This window comes from Mytilus californianus, unplaced genomic scaffold (genome assembly GCF_021869535.1).
Source record: "Mytilus californianus isolate M0D057914Y unplaced genomic scaffold, xbMytCali1.0.p SCAF_13, whole genome shotgun sequence".
Classification (NCBI taxonomy): Eukaryota; Metazoa; Mollusca; class Bivalvia; order Mytilida; family Mytilidae; genus Mytilus; species Mytilus californianus.
The window spans coordinates 15,083,090-15,106,843 of record NW_026262615.1 but is presented as its reverse complement, the minus strand read 5'-3'; the positions used below and the strand labels follow the sequence as shown (position 1 = coordinate 15,106,843).

The 23,754-nt window shown below is 32.7% G+C and overlaps 1 long non-coding RNA gene across 1 annotated transcript; it reads left to right on the top strand.

The window, feature by feature from the left end:
• Positions 1-7,533: 7,533 nt before the first annotated feature.
• On the top strand, positions 7,534-12,072 carry LOC127723247 (uncharacterized). The gene is made up of 3 exons (XR_007991953.1): positions 7,534-7,648; positions 10,726-10,825; positions 11,746-12,072. It is a non-coding gene; the product is annotated as an uncharacterized LOC127723247 (long non-coding RNA).
• Positions 12,073-23,754: the final 11,682 nt, after the last annotated feature.

Here is a 23,754-nt window from a genome sequence, read left to right as displayed (position 1 = left end):
AAACTTTTCCATTTAGGATTGTCGGTGTCGTATGATAGAGTGCTCTCAGTGTCCGCTAATCTTACCAATGTGCTTTGCAAGCAATATCAGGAAGATGGGTTTGTGTGTCCACCGTCACTGAAGAAAGGCTTATTTACAACCGCTGTCGTAGATAACATTGACTACAATCCAAGTGCAACTACAGCAAAAGATTCATTTCACGGTACTGGGATATCATTATTTCAGCATGTGACAAGTGAAGAACAAGGTGGACAAAGAATAAACTTGCTTCTACAACAAACATAGTGTACAAAAGTGACTGAAACTTTACCAGAATCGTTTGCAAATGTAAGACCTGCTGTCTTGAAGACCAAAGTTCCTGAGATACCGCTGAAGGAAGGACCTTACACTGGCTGTACTCAAGATTTAAAATAAGCAGTTCAAGAGGAATATAGGTTAGTAATATACTTGAACAATAACACCTTCTTATTGAATTAATTTAGATTTATAATTGATTACAAATAACCCGGATACTCTATACAATTGTATGAAAGGAACCAACTTATGTTTATAACCATTCATAATGATGCAAAATTCACTAGCCAACAAATTGCATTCAGTAGATATAGGAAGATGTGGTATGAGTGCCCATGAGACAACTCTCCATCCAAGTCACGTTTTGCTAACAATATATCATGAATCAACAATGTATATACAATTTAATATGTACAATCTAATTTTATCGTATATTAAGGTTCCACTTGATTTTGTTGCAGATGGCTGAAAATGGTAGCAGATATACAAGAAGATCAAGTTGATGAGATGTCAGTTGTGTCTTGGGGAGCCTTTCACGCTAAACAGGAACCAATTAAGGATATTGAACCTTCCATAACAGCTCTATTACCACTATTTGAAGAAGAAGCGAAATCAGTAGCTATGATAAGACACTTCTTGTCAATACAAGTGTTCAAGCATTAAATCCAGGACAAACACCAGTAATAGCTTTTGATCAGCCTCTGTACGCACTTGCTAAACAAATTCAATGGAATTGGCCGGAACAGTATGGCGAAGATCGATTTTTAATCATGTTAAGTAGACTTCATATAGAGATGGCTTTATTCAAAACAATCGGCGATTGGCTTGAGTGTTCAGGATGGACAAGTGCAATTACGCAAGCCCAGGTTGCTTTTTCTGGTAAAGCAGATACGTTTCTTAAAGCTAGTCATGTAACAAGAACACGACGTGCGCATCAAGTGACAGCTTGTAGTTTATTTATTCTTCTTAAGGCTGCTTACAATGAATTTCCTGAAAAGGAAAACCTGGATGAAACACAAAGTTTTGAGGAATGGTGAATGCGAATGTCATTGGATAAGCCACATTTTCATTACTGGTATTTAATCATGAAACTTGAACTGGACGCATTACTTTTCATTAGAGCAACCAGTTCATGTGCGTGACATGGCTACACTTGTGATTACGATTCCTGACACTTACACAGCATTTTCTGAAGGAAAGTTTGTAGTTCATAAGTCAAAGAAAATGTTTTCAGAACAAAACAATGCTGTTGTTAAGTCAGATGGAGGCGCTGTTGGATTGGCAGAAAACCCATCAGCCCTCCGAAGATGGATGATTGCTGGACCTGAAATGGCAAGACTTGCTAAAGATTTTGAGAGCTGCATAGATCGATTTTGTGATGAAGAAGACATAAATCACCATGAGCAAAAGCAAAGTGTTCAAAGGTCGTATATCCACGATGTAACCTCTTTGGTAAAAGTGATAGACGAGTTAGGAAATCCATTTCTCGAAGACAGCAACGAACTGCTTGTTCTAGATACTAAAGATATAGCTCCCTCAGCAGTTGTTGACACTCTTCGTCGAATAGAAAAGGTTGGACAAGATCAGTATGAAAAGTTTATCGAAGATCGATTTATCAACCGATCAGTGTCTGTCTTTGAACCTATCAAGAAAACGGACTGCTATTATTTTGAACCCCTCCAGAAAAGACACTTTCAACCATGAAAGGGAAAATTGCTGTTTTGAAAAGTGATGTTTTGTTGTTTTCGAGACTGTACACCGGGTATATCCTTTCAAACAAGAGGAGGAAACTTAGACGAGTTCTTCGAACACGAAAATCACATCCATCCACCAGCATTGAGTCTGCATGGAAACATTCGTCAGGGAATTAAATCTGACTTGCTTACAAAGTGTTTAGAACCAATGACAACATCAACTGGAGATGTACCCAATGTAGACACTATAGTGATTGATGGTGCAGCTGTTGTTAATATGTAAAAACCCGGAGCCTCTCGAACTTTTGATGAATATTCAGGAACAATATTTTGTCCATACATTAGGAAACTGCTTGATAGTGTACAGAGAGTTGATGTGGTGTGGAATACCTTCATAGATAACAGGTTAAAGAATGCTACGAGAAGCAAGCGAGGAACAGGAATAAGGAGACGTGTTCAAGGGCAAACATGCGTACCAAGAAACTGGCAGAGCTTCTTAAGTGTAGATAAAAACAAAACAGAGCTCTTTGATTTTCTGTCGCATAAACTGATGGATGAGAACATTTTAGGGAAGAGAATTATTGCTACAGATGGACAACACTTTTTGTGTAATCCTCCCCGTGATGACACGTTAGGCCGTGCACCTTGCAATCAAGAAGAAGCTGATACCAGAATCAAGGTGCATATTGCAGATGCGGTAAAAGAAGGACATACTAGAGTGATGATTCAGACAGTTGATAACGATGTAGTAGTAATTGTTGTGTCTTGCTTTCATGTGATAAATGCAGCTGAAATATGGGTTGCCTTTGGGACTGGAAAACACTTCAGATACATTTATATTCATGAGCTTTCTAACACTTTAGGACTAGAAAAAGCATATGCATTGCCTGCCTTCCATGCATTCACTGGATGCGACACTGTTGATAAAATTAAGCTTGCCTCCAAATCTAATTTTGTTTAGAATGGTCCAAATTAGGTTTTTTCCAAATTTCATGCTTTTAACACAAAGTGCACAATTATTCACCAATCTGCTGGACTAACAGAAGCAAATGGCTACTAGGACCTAATCAACATGTTTCCTCAAAACACAATGAAACTTGTGAGAAAGAACATCGACTCGTTGATTCAGATGACGACCGAGAAATCCGTTCAACTATCAATGTTGCGAAGACGGAAGCTGTTACAGTATCGTCATACACTGATAGATTCAAACGATTCTGCAATTCGACAGTTCTTGTGCGAGCAATAGTCTTTTTGTTACGCATGTCCCGTTTACACGAGCCAAGAAAGGCAAAATCGGTGTGTTCCATAGAAAGTTTTACGAACGCCAATTATTTCATTTTAGGGTTTGGACAATCCAAAGTTTACGGAGAAAAAATAGATAGTTTTCGAAGAAAGGAACAAATTCATAAGCGAAGCCCCATAGTTAATCTCAATCCTTTTTTGGACGAAGGAGAATACTAGTACTAGTACTACTAGTCAAATCTGACTAGAACCATCACGGTTTTTTTTTCATTTTAAGAATTTGGTGTTGATGACAAAACTTCGATAGCCATGATAATGTCTGTGTAAAAATTCACGTCTATTGTTGAATTAATTTTGCCATCTTGTGGTCTGTTGGCTCCTGTTTTAGTTTGGTTTCTGTCTCTGGTGTAGATCCTCTTTTTATTATATGTAATAAAGTAAAGTACTGTAGTAAACGAGTGTGAGAACATTGAAAGGGTAGATAGGAATAGTGCCACCAAAAACAAACGAGCACGTTTAATCTTACTTACTTATTGATAGTACGGTGCCCAGTCAACGAAGTTGATCGATTTAGGTTAACGGATTAACACACGGTTGTATTTGATATCATTGGAAAGAGAAAAACAAGCCTCATCGAAATATTGATGTCGTCGTTGTCTACAGTGGTCACGAATTTCTTAAATTAGGGTCAAAGGTCAAAGCTAAAATTTCAAGGAAAACGCAGAGTCACGTTAGGCAGCTGGCCGCTCCTACACATATGTGTTTATAGCAAAATAAATTAAAATAATTCAAAGGAATATAACTATAGTTTCTATATTTAGGACTAATTTGATATTTATGTTGCCAAATATGGTTCGAGATTGACATTTGTACTTATAGGGTACACATTTACAATTTTCATTCAGCTGTTAAATAACAGTGACCTTGACCTATTAAAATTTCTAAATTCGGAATTTTTTCATAAGATTCCATACAAGTGATCTCTAGAGGTGTTTTTTTTAGATATTAACATTTATAAGTTACCCTGCCAAAATGTTATTTTCCGTCTTTTGTTAGAGGGTGTTCGTAAAGATTTTCTTGGTAAATATCCAATTTTCTTTTGGTGAGTGTGAAAGATCATTAAATTGTACATAGTTTCAAAACTGGTGTAATATTAACGCAGAATGGATTGAATTAGCAGGTCTGGGTATATCTTTGCTTTATAGAAATAAGAAAGACTGCAAACGGCGAATAGGGGGAGGGTTTCTGTTAGTTAAAGTTTATATGAAAACAAAATGACAGGTTAATCACTAAATCTTACACACTTATATGCCTTATTGAGCATAAAGTGGCCTACAATTGACATGAAGTTAAAGATTATCTACAAAAAGAGGGTTGTAAACAACATCAATCTATTAAAATATAGATCCATGATTCGTTATTCTCATATGAACTTATATACAAGGGCACGGGATTTAATATAGATCAGAATTTTAATCAGATTGAAACAACACAGAAAAATTGCCGAAGCTAGCAGTAGCTATTACGTTTCATTGTCTGCTGTTAAGTTGAAAGCCTACCGACCAGGTTTAGGTTAGAGAGCTAATTTCGGTTGTTCTTCTTTAAATCACATTCGAAGCAAGTCGCAGAATGCGAGGCATACAGCATACAATCTAATGGTGGCGGCGGCAACACCGTAAACTTTTCGTATATCCTTATATTGCAAAGGGTAGAGAAATCGGATCATTCATACTTTGTATATAGATCTATTGTGTTTCGAAGTTCCCATCTGTCATATAATCATTGTCCTTCATCTCATTTTCATGGTTTAGTGACTGTTAAAAAACTGTATAGATTTTTTTCGTCATGTGAATGTCTCACTTGTGAGTTTGAATGTCCCTTTGGTATCCTGCGTATCTCTTTTATCATGAGTTCTAGGATAACTATATTTGGTTACTAATATATGGTATCCTTGCAAGGTCTATATTGGTCATACATGGTTCACCTGACCTCGACCTTATTTCGTGGATCAGTGAACAAGGTTAAGTTTCAGTGGTCAAGTCCTTATCTCAGGTACTATAAGTAGTGGGTCAAATATATTTGATGTATGGAATCCGAATGGTAGCAAAGTGTACATGTCTTTGTGGCAGAGTTCATCTGATTTCGAAAGGAGAGAGGGGAGGAGGATTTTGAAAATCAATAACTTGGCCTGGTGTGAACTGAAAATAAATGACTTTGCACAAGACCGGATGAAAATGAATACTCTGCAACATAAAATGCAGGATAGTTGAGGATATAAATGTGTATAAAAGTAAAAATAAATTTACGTGCAGAAAGGCCGCGGAAAAAAATAAGTATGCGTAGCAACCGATGAAAAAAAATTGTCACATATAGATCATTGGCTTCAGCTCGGACAACCTATTGCCAATTCAGCTTAGAAATTATTGCAGTTGTGTCTGCTGGAGTATAATTTATAGCACGAACGGTGATACATTTTTGTTGTCGATCACACCGATGGAGTATAGGTCGAAAACATCATGCAAGACCATAACCTGGACTTGATGTGCCATATTCCGGGTGTGAAACGAAATCGACCGATTTGATTCTTACACTACAATTATAAAAAAAATATATATTCAATAAAAAAGTTTAAAGTATTGAAAAACAGACACATAACATATTCCTCCGAAGAAAATAACAATTTACAAAGAAGGCTGGCTATTCAAAACAAATAAATCAACCACACAACAAGCACAAATGAGAAATATATATTGAGTGACCACTGTCCTTGTTAATGACCTAATAGTGTAAGCAACAAAATGATTAATGTCGAGGAATAATCCGTGTTTAATCAATGCCAAAATGTAGACTCAATTTGTGTTTTAAATTGCTATTTTTTTTCAAAACAACTATTATTTCACACATGAAATCTGGTATACACATGCACCGTGTCTTATTGCTTTAATTAGATTTAAAAATATCGTGATGATACACGTGATAATTTTGCTTTCTATGAAAATGTGGTAAATTTCGGGATAAAATTTTAGTCTTACTAAAATGCTGAAATAATTATACTTAAATCACTGGAATACTTTCCGCTTTTGTTGTATGATATATTTAAAGTATAAACTATATTATAAGTATTATTTTTACCACTAACAAAGAGCGTAATAATTCTATTTTTCATGTTAAAGATTCTCCGTACAATACGGTATCTGGGGGTACCTTGTAAAAACACGAAATTTAGAAAATCGTGACGATGGGAACTTACGACGACAACCATGATTGTAAAATATAATGATTTTCCTATAATTTGCACAAATACTTAGCCGTGTGTTATCCGTTAACTAAAACTCGTTAACTAGAGGACTTTTTGGGCACCCTACAATTATGAGGCTTAGGCAAAAACAACGTCTACATATACAGCAAATAGATGAGTTTCTATTTAAATGTTCTGAAAAAATCGTAAATATTTTCTATTTACATTAACATATGGATATTTCGTAAACGTCCTTTAAAGATTCGGAATACTCATGATCTTGTCTTTTTTTTTCGGCGAGTCACAGATTAATTCTTTGGAACCCGATAGATACAGCTGCTTTTACGTTTGTACCACAATGAGGAACGGTTTATTTATGGCTTTTTACACAGTGTATAGGTGTAAGTGATATTCTGAAGTAATCTGATGTATCAACTTGAAAAGACCACTTATCTAAGTTCGTTTTTTTCGCGTCAACATACCTATTATTCACACGGATCAGTCGACATGCTCATGAAACATGCAAAATGTAAAATAAATCATCATAATGGACCAAGATGTGGTATGAGTGTCAATTAGACAACTGCCCATCCAAGTCAAGTTAACAAACCTATTTTACTTTTAACTATGTGATGCTATTTTATTTTCTGACGGATATATGGTTGTTTATCGCTGCATACAAGGGTTGAACTGAATATCAAGCCGGGATCAATCTAGTAGAATTATATATAAAGCCAGTATCTTTCGAATGGTCATGAGACGCATAGGTCACTTTTTTGCAGTACCAGTCTTTCAAAACATGTATATACAAATATTGAGTACGACAGACACGCGGTTGGTATTCATTAAGAAGGATAAAGGACAGAAATTAAATAGTATGATACACTTGGTATAGTGAAAGGATTATATGGTTTTAATACATAAAAACTTTTATAAATAGAACCACATGGGGTCTGTTTTGGTCAGACTAAATGAAACATGCATGAATGATTTTTTAAATGAAAGTAGTAAACGCGAATATTAAATAGAAGTAAAGATTTCTTTGGACAGAGAAGAAGATATACGTTTGTAAAGGATGGGTGTTTTGTTGAAAATTGCATTTATCATGTTTGCTTTGTTCATGCTCTCTTCTATTTTGGACGCAGCTCCGAAGGAATTTGGAGAAAAACAAAAACCGGTAAGATTGAGAAAAATATTCTACCTTAAATATTATCTTTATAAACACAATGATTATTTTCTTCATAATTTAAGCTTTCGAAAGTTATTACAAGTTAGATTTTCGTATTACATTTACTTGTTATTTACAGATAATGTTAACAGTCAATTTGTTGTAGTTTTGTTTTGTTTTTTTATTTTCACGGTTTGTTTTTCTATAGTTCTTTTAGTTTTCTTTCATACAGTTTTTTTTTTTTTTTTTTTTTTTTTTTTTTTTTTTTTTTGTCTAATGAGGTATGATCTTAGACATTAGGATATATGTCTTATTGGCAACCAGAACACGATATAAAAGGTTTCATATTGACTCCAACACACATTTTTGCCACGTTAATTTGTTGAAGATGTGCATTATTTATGGCAAAACTCTGATTTGATCTGTAGTGAAGTTTGGGTACAGAAATCCGCACTTTTCAGGCCGACAGTAAAACTCTTGCAGTTTAGTTATTTAATGCATATGATTGTTGTAAAATTTGTTGTATGCTAGTATATGTTTTACGTTTTATGTTATTCGTATTTTGTTTGTTACAAGTGTATTTATGCTTAACTTCAATACAGATGAGCATAACTATGCAAGTGCAGGTATATATGTGTTAAGGACAAACTCATTGAAACCCATCATCAGCAGTGGTTAAATGCGTTAGAAGATATGCCTAAATAACGCACTTACAAAAACATTAAATCTGATTACAAGGTAGAGCCATAGTTGAAAAATGTTTGTCGAGACAAGAAAGATCTATGATAGCCAGGATGCGAAGCGGAACTTTACCTTTAGAGGTTGAAAAGGGCAGATTTCGAAATGTGCTACTTGACCAACGCCTATGTAAAATGTGCAAATCTCAATACATAGAGGACGAACCCCATTTTATGTTGTATTGTAAACGCTACGAACAATTGAGAACAACACTATTCAATGACATCCAAGACAATTACGACATAGATTTAAATACGCTACCAGTGAACATCAGATTAAAACATTCATTTTGTAATTACAGCGAGCTTTTTTCTAACTTTATTTTGAACTGTTTTACTATCAGACAATCTGTGATCAATTGATATCGTGCCTTACTATATTTTCGTCTAAATTTGAACTTTATTTATTTATTTATTTTTCTTTACAATAATGAAAACATAATGCGTATCATATCAAGACAGTGCTTTATAAGCCTATTTGGCTGGCTGAAAATCACTTGTATATTTGAATACAATTGTTTGTTATAATTCAGGTTGCACTTTAGTATAAAAATATTCATTCAGTCAGTCATATAGCTAATAACAATCAATCACAATAATACAAAAAAATGACTTCTCTTTAAAGTGATCCGGTATGGGTATTACTTATATAATTAAACATCTAGTAAATCATCAAGTTTAAATGAATTTAGTGATACATGTTTATAGTGGCAAATATTTTTTTGGCTAATTCTATATGAATAAAATGTACAATGTAAGATGACAAAATGTTAACCAATGTGCAGTATATTGCATTGTTAAAATCTTTCTTTTACCTTCAAATGATAGGTTTCTTGTTGTTTATTTCTATCTTATATTCTTTGGTATACCCTTTATTCAACCTCTTAGATGACCAAATTTGTTTATGGTGAATTTTTTTTCCTGTAAAATCTACATTTTCAGCTTTTACGTTTTTAATCATATCAACATTGCTTTTAAAAATCATGAAATTCAATTAACCCATATAAAAAATATCGGTGATTTGTTCATAAAAATTTGTACACATAATCTTCACTCGTAATATGGCCAAATGCCATTTCAAAAAAGAGGGGTCGCTTTACTCGTTTTCAAGCTAATGATTAAAATCAGTCGAAAAACTTTTTGAGGTGTCCGAAGCTATAGGTGGCATGTTGCAAGGCAAAATGTCTCTCTCTATCCAATATACCCTCATTATACAGTGGCGCTTTAAATTTCTCCGGCCTTTATCCCTGATCTCCTCTAGCTATTACAGAACCTAACTATTGTATATATTGTTAATTTGTTCTCGTCCTGAACATGCATGAAATATTTGCAAATGGACGTTAAGCAACCAATAACCAATCATCAATTCAATATAAATAGTTCAGTTACCTTTTAACTAAAGATAGAGAGTGACAAGCTTCAAACATTTCTTATTGGACATTCAGTAATTTAAACATATTTTATTTGCTTAAGTGCGCAAGGTTAGATGGACGCCAATTAAACTACAACTCATTAGAAATGATAAGGTAGTGATGTTATTTTACAATTTAAATCGTTCCGCATGACATATTATAATCTTTATACCACAGGCCTTTGGTTAGGTCATCAGATAATATAATAACGATATAGATGATATTACAAAATTTCCAGTGTTAAACCTTAATAGTTGTTGACAAGATAGGTACATAGACTGAGTAAAAAAAGTTAACCAACATGTATTTTAATTACAAAAAGAAAAACAAATCCTAAGTTGCGGAAATCATTTTTTTTTTTTCATTTTTTGCTGCAGCAAAACTTTCACCTTATGATTTAATGTCTTTGTTCCAATAATTTATTCATTGTTATGTTTAGAAGTATCATGTACAATGTCTTTTTTAAATACCAAATTAAAAATAGTTCTTGCTAAATAAAATTTAATCGGTATATATATTGATATTCTTCCAAAATATACATTTTTTTTTAGCTTAAAGGCCTTTTAAGTGGCTTGTAAATTAATGTTTTAAAACCACAAGGTACAAAATAAAATGTACATGTGGAGAAAACATCAAGCTGGAACTTCTTCAAGCTTTGCTAAAGGAATACTAATAATAAAACATCCTCCATATTTGTCAATCATCTTGTAAACTTAAATTTGAAATCTTATGAAAGTCAATCATTACCTCCAACCAACAACCTGTTTGTGTTATTACATTCTAGTAAATAAACTTTTGACACAAAGATGTGTCTCGCCTGTGCGTTATTTTGATCGTTACGCCTACGTCTCGCCTCCGAGATTTTGTCGCAGGCGAGACAAAAAAAATAAGATTTCTTTCTCATTCGTATTTATTACATCATTTGTATCAATTACAGGTATTAACAACGGGACAAACTAAAATTCTTGAGAAAATGTTCATGATGTATGGTAGAAGTTTTGACTTTGAGAGAAAGCATGGTATCAAAGGACGAAACTGTAAGTATTGATTGCATTACTAATAGCATTCGAAGTATCAGGAGATATCACCAATGTCGGTATTGGTTAGTATTGATATACTTATTGAACAAAAACCATTCTAAATTCAGTAGTTAAGGTTAATGCTTCAATTATTGAAAACAATAACGCAGTATTTGTCCATCTGTTAAACGATCTGGAAACTTTGCGATATGAGGACGTTTTCTTGAAGAGAAATTAAAAAAAAAATTAACTTTTGTTTAATGGCATGAAATGACGAGAAACATGCATGCATCTTTTCAGATTATTGTTGAAGACTGCATATTTCCCTTTTGATGTGTTCTGGCCACTTTTGTCGTCAGGTCGCTATTTTAGTGACGTACACTCAGTTCATATTTGCCTGAATAATCCAAACATAAAAAAATTCTATTTCTCCCTTTTTCATACTGTATGTACAAGGTTTAAATTTTGTGTCAATCAAGTTCCATTTTAGAATTTATTTTCAGAAATGTAGATGTTTGCAGAAGCAAAGATAAATAACATGATTGCTTTGACAATATTAAACTACTATGCTATGGATTGTGTTAGCTAAAACATAATTAAAACATCTGACACACTTAGAAGTTCTGGATTTGTATCGGTGGTCTCGTGATGTGTGCTTGTCTCAAGGGATTAAGGAGGACATGGGTTCTATCCAAGGCATCGTAATACCAAATACTTTTGAAACTGTTGCTAGCTTAGCTACGTCTCCCCCAGCTACATTTAGCAGTCGGCTCGGATTCAGAATTGGGGCGGGGGGGTTACGCTCCCTTAGTCCCTCTCTGAGTCCGCAACTGTGTAGACGTGTACATTTTCCCCACATTGTAGATACTATGATATTCTAAAATTCAACATTAACTTAGTTTTGTATCTGTTATTTGTATTTTTGTTTCTTTTCACAGATCTGTGTGTCTTGGCAAAAACATGTGATTCCCAGAGAAAAAGAGATGATACAACTTCTAAAAAAAATAAATGAACAGTGTGACAAAGCTTCTGTATTACTTACCAATTACATATCAAAAAACTGTTTTCAAATTAAGCATCATTTGAATGTGATTAAAATAAATTAATATAACTAAAAGTAGTTTTGTCAAAGTAAATTTCAATTGAAGCTTCTCAGGTTTGTAAGTAATTATGTTTAAAGCTCACAAAAGCTGAAATTAAATATGAAGAGATTTCCTTTTTTCATAAGCCATGGGAAGATTTCTGTGTTCTTCAATTGAAAAAATAAATTATGGATGCTGCATTTACAAACAGAAGATTTTAGCATTCATACATTATAAAAATAAGAAGATGTGGTATGATTGACAATGAGACAACTCTCCACAAGAGACCAAACGACACAGAAATTAACAACTATAGGTCACCGTACGGCCTTCAACAATGAGTAAAACCCATACCGCATAGTCAACTATAAATGCCCCGAAATGACAAATGTAAAACAATTCAAACGAGAAAACTAACGGCCTGATTTATATACAAAATAATGAACGAAAAATAGATATGATATACAGTAACAAACGACAACCGCTGAATTACAGGCTCCTGACTTGGGACAGGCACATACAGAATGTGACGGGGTTAAACTAGTTTGAAGGCGCCCCCCTCGTTTTCCCCCTAACCTGGGACAGTGGCGTAACAGTACAACATAAGAACAAACCATAAAAATCAGTTGAAAAGGGCTCAACTCATCAGATCAATACAAAGTAGAAATACATCTAACAAAAAGTAAAACAACAAAATTACCGAAATCCAAGGAAAATTTAAAACGGAAAGTCCCTTAACAATTGGCAAAATCAAAAGCTCAAACACATCAAACGAATGGAAAACAACTGTCATATTCCTGACTTGATACAGGCATTTTCTTATGTAGAAAATGGTGGATTAAACCAGGTTTTAAAGCTAGCTAAACCTCTCACTTGTATGACAAATGCATAAAATTCCATTATATTGACGACAATCTGTGAACAAAACAAACAGACATGATTGGTAAAAATGTCAAAAATAGGGGTACAGCAGTCAACATTGTGTTATAATCTCAATAACTATAAAAACAAACAAATATGTCAACAAAGAAAAACAAAATGGAATATAGACAAAGCACATACGCAACATTGAAACACAAGAATACAAAAAATGACAACAGCACAACAACACAATGGCGGGATGTACAAGTACCGAGCCACTTCTAAAGGATATTACCAAAAATGGACCAAACAGTAAGCGTTAATAATTTACAAAGACAAATAAAAGAACACTAAGATGATAAACAACGTCAGTACCTAGAATCTATACACCAAGACCATCATGTATTATTTGTGAAGTTGATACGGAATATTTATCAACAAGGTCTTGGTATCTTCCGATGAACTTTTTTAGAAAAAGGACGAGACGTTCTTTGACATAACTCTGGTTCATCAACTTTTTGCTCAGACACTGGTGACGTTTTACAAAGTCTGAGTAGCAGCTGCAAGCTCTTGATACCAAATGAGTTAGGAAATGTATATCCCATATGCAGGTGAAGTTGGTATATTGCTACTTAGGTGGGGGAAACTGATAATTTCAAAATAAAAATCGTCTCGATAGATTCTGGTACTGAGTTGACCGCTGATGTCAAATTCGAGGTATAAGTCTAAAAATGAGGCGGAAGAAGCCGTGTCTGTTGTTTCTTTAATTTCTAGTTCTGGAGAATATATTAATGGAACCCAATCAGAAAAGTTTAGATTGTTTACGGAAAGAACATCATCAATATATCTGAATGTGAAATTAAATGATCTGGCTTTAGAGTGGACGTGGCAGGGTACTTATACATCACCACAACAAAAAGACAATAAGTACAGATCTGAGAGTACTCGCAGTTACTGACAGCTAGTTCAATCCAATAACAACTAATAAAAAAATTCATGAATCTCAGACTAAAATATCAATCAGTACACATCCAACATCAAATTGATTTATCGTAAAGACGTCGTTAACAGTCAAAGAAAAACATAACCCTGTGCAATGCCAAGATACAGGTATCGACAGATTTTATTTTATGTAAAACTACATGAAAACAATATTTTAATTAGTTAAATTTTAATTCACTGATAACAAAATCAATCAATACCAATAAAAACAATATTCAACGAATCTAATTATAGTGTTTAATCGGTAGCCTTTTAGGGGGATATACATGTTTACACTAAATCAATGAAGGATTTTTTTTTACCTATGCAATTTGTAAGTTTATCAATAAAAAGTTGATTAAGGGCAACTATGATAAAAACAGCCCTTAAATTCCACCCCTGGGAGTGAAAATTGCTGATTCAGCAAATTTTGCCTGATCTGTGGGTAATAAAGTAAAAATTTACCTAGAAAGTAGAACTTCATTATTTTTATGTAACTTGCAATACATTTTTAATTATAAATGCTCGCTTTAACTTTTCGCAGTGTCTGACACATGTGCAACCACTGGAATTTGAGACGCGACATATTTTATTTGCCTGTACATCCTATTATTTTGACCGAAATAAATAAATTGCATAATTTGTTATTTTTTTTCACACAAGTACAGCTTTACTAGTTTTGTTTAGGTTTAATTTGTAGTTGTGTGGTAACATGACACCAGTATGAGCTTTTTTGGAACCAACAAGTGGTTAGGGGATCCTTACTTATTCATTTAGCCCTCATATTTGACTGAAATAGAGATAGCAATAGGGGTTTCTTTACACTGACAAGACATTTTTTTTGACAAAGAATGTAATTATGACTGTTTATCAGCAAGATTAAATAGTTTATTCATTTTCCATGCAAATGTCATTAATTGTTTTGATTTTCTGACAATGAAAAGCACAATAAAGGTAAAATGATTATGTAAGGGGACATAATTTAACTTAATGCATACATGAGAAATAGACAAACAGTCAACTTAGAGATATATTCTAGTACATATATTGTCAAAAAGATTTTAGAATGATAGTTAAATGCCATCTAAAGAATCTTGTTGTGTTGCCTTCATAATCTGGAAATGCTTAAAGTAATGTAAGGCATGCTGTAAAATGTGGAATGGACTTTAATATCATTTTTCATGATTTGGTGCTTAAACTGTTTCTTTCAGTCAGATTAACTATAAATAGAGTTGGCAATCCAATAATTCCTCCTGAATCACCATGTTTGACTTCTGTGTTGATTTGAAACATCATATATTTGGATTTTGTTCACTCCTTAAGTAAAAATGGTAAGATGATAAGAAAATGAAAATCTGCCAGCTGGGGTAGGGGTGTAATCTTTCATTTTTTTTTGGTAAGAAATAAGTGCAGACTAGTATTCTTTATTGTAATATGTTACATAGTAAGAAGGCTATGCATCATAGGTGTCATGACTGATTTCAAGTTTGAAATGTCTTGGTTAAGGGGGATATACATGTTTACACTAAATCAATGAAGGATTTTTTTTTACCTATGCAATTTGTAAGTTTATCAATAAAAAGTTGATTAAGGGCAACTATGATAAAAACAGCCCTTAAATTCCACCCCTGGGAGTGAAAATTGCTGATTCAGCAAATTTTGCCTGATCTGTGGGTAATAAAGTAAAAATTTACCTAGAAAGTAGAACTTCATTATTTTTATGTAACTTGCAATACATTTTTAATTATAAATGCTCGCTTTAACTTTTCGCAGTGTCTGACACATGTGCAACCACTGGAATTTGAGACGCGACATATTTTATTTGCCTGTACATCCTATTATTTTGACCGAAATAAATAAATTGCATAATTTGTTATTTTTTTTCACACAAGTACAGCTTTACTAGTTTTGTTTAGGTTTAATTTGTAGTTGTGTGGTAACATGACACCAGTATGAGCTTTTTTGGAACCAGCAAGTGGTTAGGGGGTCCTTACTTATTCATTTAGCCCTCATATTTGACTGAAATAGAGATAGCAATAGGGGTTTCTTTACACTGACAAGACATATTTTTTTTGACAAAGAATGTAATTATGACTGTTTATCAGCAAGATTAAATAGTTTATTCATTTTCCATGCAAATGTCATTAATTGTTTTGATTTTCTGACAATGAAAAGCACAATAAAGGTAAAATGATTATGTAAGGGGACATAATTTAACTTAATGCATACATGAGAAATAGACAAACAGTCAACTTAGAGATATATTCTAGTACATATATTGTCAAAAAGATTTTAGAATGATAGTTAAATGCCATCTAAAGAATCTTGTTGTGTTGCCTTCATAATCTGGAAATGCTTAAAGTAATGTAAGGCATGCTGTAAAATGTGGAATGGACTTTAATACCATTTTTCATGATTTGGTGCTTAAACTGTTTCTTTCAGTCAGATTAACTATAAATAGAGTTGGCAATCCAATAATTCCTCCTGAATCACCATGTTTGACTTCTGTGTTGATTTGAAACATCATATATTTGGATTTTGTTCACTCCTTAAGTAAAAATGGTAAGATGATAAGAAAATGAAAATCTGCCAGCTGGGGTAGGGGTGTAATCTTTCATTTTTTTTTGGTAAGAAATAAGTGCAGACTAGTATTCTTTATTGTAATATGTTACATAAGAAGAAGGCTATGCATCATAGGTGTCATGACTGATTTCAAGTTTGAAATGTCTTGGTTAAGGGGGATATACATGTTTACACTAAATCAATGAAGGATTTTTTTTTACCTATGCAATTTGTAAGTTTATCAATAAAAAGTTGATTAAGGGCAACTATGATAAAAACAGCCCTTAAATTCCACCCCTGGGAGTGAAAATTGCTGATTCAGCAAATTTTGCCTGATCTGTGGGTAATAAAGTAAAAATTTACCTAGAAAGTAGAACTTCATTATTTTTATGTAACTTGCAATACATTTTTAATTATAAATGCTCGCTTTAACTTTTCGCAGTGTCTGACACATGTGCAACCACTGGAATTTGAGACGCGACATATTTTATTTGCCTGTACATCCTATTATTTTGACCGAAATAAATAAATTGCATAATTTGTTATTTTTTTTCACACAAGTACAGCTTTACTAGTTTTGTTTAGGTTTAATTTGTAGTTGTGTGGTAACATGACACCAGTATGAGCTTTTTTGGAACCAGCAAGTGGTTAGGGGGTCCTTACTTATTCATTTAGCCCTCATATTTGACTGAAATAGAGATAGCAATAGGGGTTTCTTTACACTGACAAGACATATTTTTTTTGACAAAGAATGTAATTATGACTGTTTATCAGCAAGATTAAATAGTTTATTCATTTTCCATGCAAATGTCATTAATTGTTTTGATTTTCTGACAATGAAAAGCACAATAAAGGTAAAATGATTATGTAAGGGGACATAATTTAACTTAATGCATACATGAGAAATAGACAAACAGTCAACTTAGAGATATATTCTAGTACATATATTGTCAAAAAGATTTTAGAATGATAGTTAAATGCCATCTAAAGAATCTTGTTGTGTTGCCTTCATAATCTGGAAATGCTTAAAGTAATGTAAGGCATGCTGTAAAATGTGGAATGGACTTTAATATCATTTTTCATGATTTGGTGCTTAAACTGTTTCTTTCAGTCAGATTAACTATAAATAGAGTTGGCAATCCAATAATTCCTCCTGAATCACCATGTTTGACTTCTGTGTTGATTTGAAACATCATATATTTGGATTTTGTTCACTCCTTAAGTAAAAATGGTAAGATGATAAGAAAATGAAAATCTGCCAGCTGGGGTAGGGGTGTTATCTTTCATTTTTTTTTGGTAAGAAATAAGTGCAGACTAGTATTCTTTATTGTAATATGTTACATAGTAAGAAGGCTATGCATCATAGGTGTCATGACTGATTTCAAGTTTGAAATGTCTTGGTTAAGGTAGCACGGTAGTATTTGCATTCCAGAATTTAGGTTGCTCTTTTGTTTACCCTACTTAAGTCAATGTATCTGAACATTATGATTGGACAAAAAATGCAGTATCAACTGAACATACTTTCCCAAACTGAGGGATGAATCAGGTGTAGAAAAATATGAAATAATTTTACATACAGATGAAAATGAATTTTTGAGAATTTTTTTAAATTTTGTATTCACTGTACGATAAAAGACCTAAAAGCACTAGTGGCCTTAGGTTCTTAAAGATAGCAAAAAAAGTAAACGGTCATGATACATATTCAAATTCATTTCTGAATAGTAAAATGAAAGTACTTCAGTTAACTGTGAATGTAGAATTTTTAGCAGTGTTAGAAAGTGGTGAAAATTCTATAAAGGCTATCATTATTCCTTATGGGCCAGGAAATACTACCGTGCCACCTTAAGGGGGATATACATGTTTACACTAAATCAATGAAGGATTTTTTTTTACCTATGCAATTTGTAAGTTTATCAATAAAAAGTTGATTAAGGGCAACTATGATAAAAACAGCCCTTAAATTCCACCCCTGGGAGTGAAAATTGCTGATTCAGCAAATTTTGCCTGATCTGTGGGTAATAAAGTAAAAATTTACCTAGAAAGTAGAACTTCATTATTTTTATGTAACTTGCAATACATTTTTAATTATAAATGCTCGCTTTAACTTTTCGCAGTGTCTGACACATGTGCAACCACTGGAATTTGAGACGCGACATATTTTATTTGCCTGTACATCCTATTATTTTGACCGAAATAAATAAATTGCATAATTTGTTATTTTTTTTCACACAAGTACAGCTTTACTAGTTTTGTTTAGGTTTAATTTGTAGTTGTGTGGTAACATGACACCAGTATGAGCTTTTTTGGAACCAGCAAGTGGTTAGGGGGTCCTTACTTATTCATTTAGCCCTCATATTTGACTGAAATAGAGATAGCAATAGGGGTTTCTTTACACTGACAAGACATTTTTTTTGACAAAGAATGTAATTATGACTGTTTATCAGCAAGATTAAATAGTTTATTCATTTTCCATGCAAATGTCATTGATTGTTTTGATTTTCTGACAATGAAAAGCACAATAAAGGTAAAATGATTATGTAAGGGGACATAATTTAACTTAATGCATACATGAGAAATAGACTAACAGTCAACTTAGAGATATATTCTAGTACATATATTGTCAAAAAGATTTTAGAATGATAGTTAAATGCCATCTTAAGAATCTTGTTGTGTTGCCTTCATAATCTGGAAATGCTTAAAGTAATGTAAGGCATGCTGTAAAATGTGGAATGGACTTTAATATCATTTTTCATGATTTGGTGCTTAAACTGTTTCTTTCAGTCAGATTAACTATAAATAGAGTTGGCAATCCAATAATTCCTCCTGAATCACCATGTTTGACTTCTGTGTTGATTTGAAACATCATATATTTGGATTTTGTTCACTCCTTAAGTAAAAATGGTAAGATGATAAGAAAATGAAAATCTGCCAGCTGGGGTAGGGGTGTAATCTTTCATTTTTTTTTGGTAAGAAATAAGTGCAGACTAGTATTCTTTATTGTAATATGTTACATAGTAAGAAGGCTATGCATCATAGGTGTCATGACTGATTTCAAGTTTGAAATGTCTTGGTTAAGGGGGATATACATGTTTACACTAAATCAATGAAGGATTTTTTTTTACCTATGCAATTTGTAAGTTTATCAATAAAAAGTTGATTAAGGGCAACTATGATAAAAACAGCCCTTTAATTCCACCCCTGGGAGTGAAAATTGCTGATTCAGCAAATTTTGCCTGATCTGTGGGTAATAAAGTAAAAATTTACTTAGAAAGTAGAACTTCATTATTTTTATATAACTTGCAATACATTTTTAATTATAAATGCTCGCTTTAACTTTTCGCAGTGTCTGACACATGTGCAACCACTGGAATTTGAGACGCGACATATTTTATTTGCCTGTACATCCTATTATTTTGACCGAAATAAATAAATTGCATAATTTGTTATTTTTTTTCACACAAGTACAGCTTTACTAGTTTTGTTTAGGTTTAATTTGTAGTTGTGTGGTAACATGACACCAGTATGAGCTTTTTTGGAACCAGCAAGTGGTTAGGGGGTCCTTACTTATTCATTTAGCCCTCATATTTGACTGAAATAGAGATAGCAATAGGGGTTTCTTTACACTGACAAGACATTTTTTTTGACAAAGAATGTAATTATGACTGTTTATCAGCAAGATTAAATAGTTTATTCATTTTCCATGCAAATGTCATTAATTGTTTTGATTTTCTGACAATGAAAAGCACAATAAAGGTAAAATGATTATGTAAGGGGACATAATTTAACTTAATGCATACATGAGAAATAGACAAACAGTCAACTTAGAGATATATTCTAGTACATATATTGTCAAAAAGATTTTAGAATGATAGTTAAATGCCATCTAAAGAATCTTGTTGTGTTGCCTTCATAATCTGGAAATGCTTAAAGTAATGTAAGGCATGCTGTAAAATGTGGAATGGACTTTAATATCATTTTTCATGATTTGGTGCTTAAACTGTTTCTTTCAGTCAGATTAACTATAAATAGAGTTGGCAATCCAATAATTCCTCCTGAATCACCATGTTTGACTTCTGTGTTGATTTGAAACATCATATATTTGGATTTTGTTCACTCCTTAAGTAAAAATGGTAAGATGATAAGAAAATGAAAATCTGCCAGCTGGGGTAGGGGTGTAATCTTTCATTTTTTTTTTGGTAAGAAATAAGTGCAGACTAGTATTCTTTATTGTAATATGTTACATAGTAAGAAGGCTATGCATCATAGGTGTCATGACTGATTTCAAGTTTGAAATGTCTTGGTTAAGGGGGATATACATGTTTACACTAAATCAATGAAGGATTTTTTTTTACCTATGCAATTTGTAATTTTATCAATAAAAAGTTGATTAAGGGCAACTATGATAAAAACAGCCCTTTAATTCCACCCCTGGGAGTGAAAATTGCTGATTCAGCAAATTTTGCCTGATCTGTGGGTAATAAAGTAAAAATTACCTAGAAAGTAGAACTTCATTATTTTTATATAACTTGCAATACATTTTTAATTATAAATGCTCGCTTTAACTTTTCGCAGTGTCTGACACATGTGCAACCACTGGAATTTGAGACGCGACATATTTTATTTGCCTGTACATCCTATTATTTTGACCGAAATAAATAAATTGCATAATTTGTTATTTTTTTTCACACAAGTACAGCTTTACTAGTTTTGTTTAGGTTTAATTTGTAGTTGTGTGGTAACATGACACCAGTATGAGCTTTTTTGGAACCAGCAAGTGGTTAGGGGATCCTTACTTATTCATTTAGCCCTCATATTTGACTGAAATAGAGATAGCAATAGGGGTTTCTTTACACTGACAAGACATTTTTTTTTACAAAGAATGTAATTATGACTGTTTATCAGCAAGATTAAATAGTTTATTCATTTTCCATGCAAATGTCATTAATTGTTTTGATTTTCTGACAATGAAAAGCACAATAAAGGTAAAATGATTATGTAAGGGGACATAATTTAACTTAATGCATACATGAGAAATAGACAAACAGTCAACTTAGAGATATATTCTAGTACATATATTGTCAAAAAGATTTTAGAATGATAGTTAAATGCCATCTAAAGAATCTTGTTGTGTTGCCTTCATAATCTGGAAATGCTTAAAGTAATGTAAGGCATGCTGTAAAATGTGGAATGGACTTTAATATCATTTTTCATGATTTGGTGCTTAAACTGTTTCTTTCAGTCAGATTAACTATAAATAGAGTTAGCAATCCAATAATTCCTCCTGAATCACCATGTTTGACTTCTGTGTTGATTTGAAACATCATATATTTGGATTTTGTTCACTCCTTAAGTAAAAATGGTAAGATGATAAGAAAATGAAAATCTGCCAGCTGGGGTAGGGGTGTAATCTTTCATTTTTTTTTGGTAAGAAATAAGTGCAGACTAGTATTCTTTATTGTAATATGTTACATAGTAAGAAGGCTATGCATCATAGGTGTCATGACTGATTTCAAGTTTGAAATGTCTTGGTTAAGGGGGATATACATGTTTACACTAAATCAATGAAGGATTTTTTTTTACCTATGCAATTTGTAAGTTTATCAATAAAAAGTTGATTAAGGGCAACTATGATAAAAACAGCCCTTAAATTCCACCCCTGGGAGTGAAAATTGCTGATTCAGCAAATTTTGCCTGATCTGTGGGTAATAAAGTAAAAATTTACCTAGAAAGTAGAACTTCATTATTTTTATGTAACTTGCAATACATTTTTAATTATAAATGCTCGCTTTAACTTTTCACAGTGTCTGACACATGTGCAACCACTGGAATTTGAGACGCGACATATTTTATTTGCCTGTACATCCTATTATTTTGACCGAAATAAATAAATTGCATAATTTGTTATTTTTTTTCACACAAGTACAGCTTTACTAGTTTTGTTTAGGTTTAATTTGTAGTTGTGTGGTAACATGACACCAGTATGAGCTTTTTTGGAACCAGCAAGTGGTTAGGGGGTCCTTACTTATTCATTTAGCCCTCATATTTGACTGAAATAGAGATAGCAATAGGGGTTTCTTTACACTGACAAGACATTTTTTTTGACAAAGAATGTAATTATGACTGTTTATCAGCAAGATTAAATAGTTTATTCATTTTCCATGCAAATGTCATTAATTGTTTTGATTTTCTGACAATGAAAAGCACAATAAAGGTAAAATGATTATGTAAGGGGACATAATTTAACTTAATGCATACATGAGAAATAGACAAACAGTCAACTTAGAGATATATTCTAGTACATATATTGTCAAAAAGATTTTAGAATGATAGTTAAATGCCATCTAAAGAATCTTGTTGTGTTGCCTTCATAATCTGGAAATGCTTAAAGTAATGTAAGGCATGCTGTAAAATGTGGAATGGACTTTAATATCATTTTTCATGATTTGGTGCTTAAACTGTTTCTTTCAGTCAGATTAACTATAAATAGAGTTGGCAATCCAATAATTCCTCCTGAATCACCATGTTTGACTTCTGTGTTGATTTGAAACATCATATATTTGGATTTTGTTCACTCCTTAAGTAAAAATGGTAAGATGATAAGAAAATGAAAATCTGCCAGCTGGGGTAGGGGTGTTATCTTTCATTTTTTTTTGGTAAGAAATAAGTGCAGACTAGTATTCTTTATTGTAATATGTTACATAGTAAGAAAGCTATGCATCATAGGTGTCATGACTGATTTCAAGTTTGAAATGTCTTGGTTAAGGGGGATATACATGTTTACACTAAATCAATGAAGGATTTTTTTTTACCTATGCAATTTGTAAGTTTATCAATAAAAAGTTGATTAAGGGCAACTATGATAAAAACAGCCCTTAAATTCCACCCCTGGGAGTGAAAATTGCTGATTCAGCAAATTTGGCCTGATCTGTGGGTAATAAAGTAAAAATTTACCTAGAAAGTAGAACTTCATTATTTTTATATAACTTGCAATACATTTTTAATTATATATGCTCGCTTTAACTTTTCGCAGTGTCTGACACATGTGCAACCACTGGAATTTGAGACGCGACATATTTTATTTGCCTGTACATCCTATTATTTTGACCGAAATAAATAAATTGCATAATTTGTTATTTTTTTTCACACAAGTACAGCTTTACTAGTTTTGTTTAGGTTTAATTTGTAGTTGTGTGGTAACATGACACCAGTATGAGCTTTTTTGGAACCAGCAAGTGGTTAGGGGGTCCTTACTTATTCATTTAGCCCTCATATTTGACTGAAATAGAGATAGCAATAGGGGTTTCTTTACACTGACAAGACATTTTTTTTGACAAAGAATGTAATTATGACTGTTTATCAGCAAGATTAAATAGTTTATTCATTTTCCATGCAAATGTCATTAATTGTTTTGATTTTCTGACAATGAAAAGCACAATAAAGGTAAAATGATTATGTAAGGGG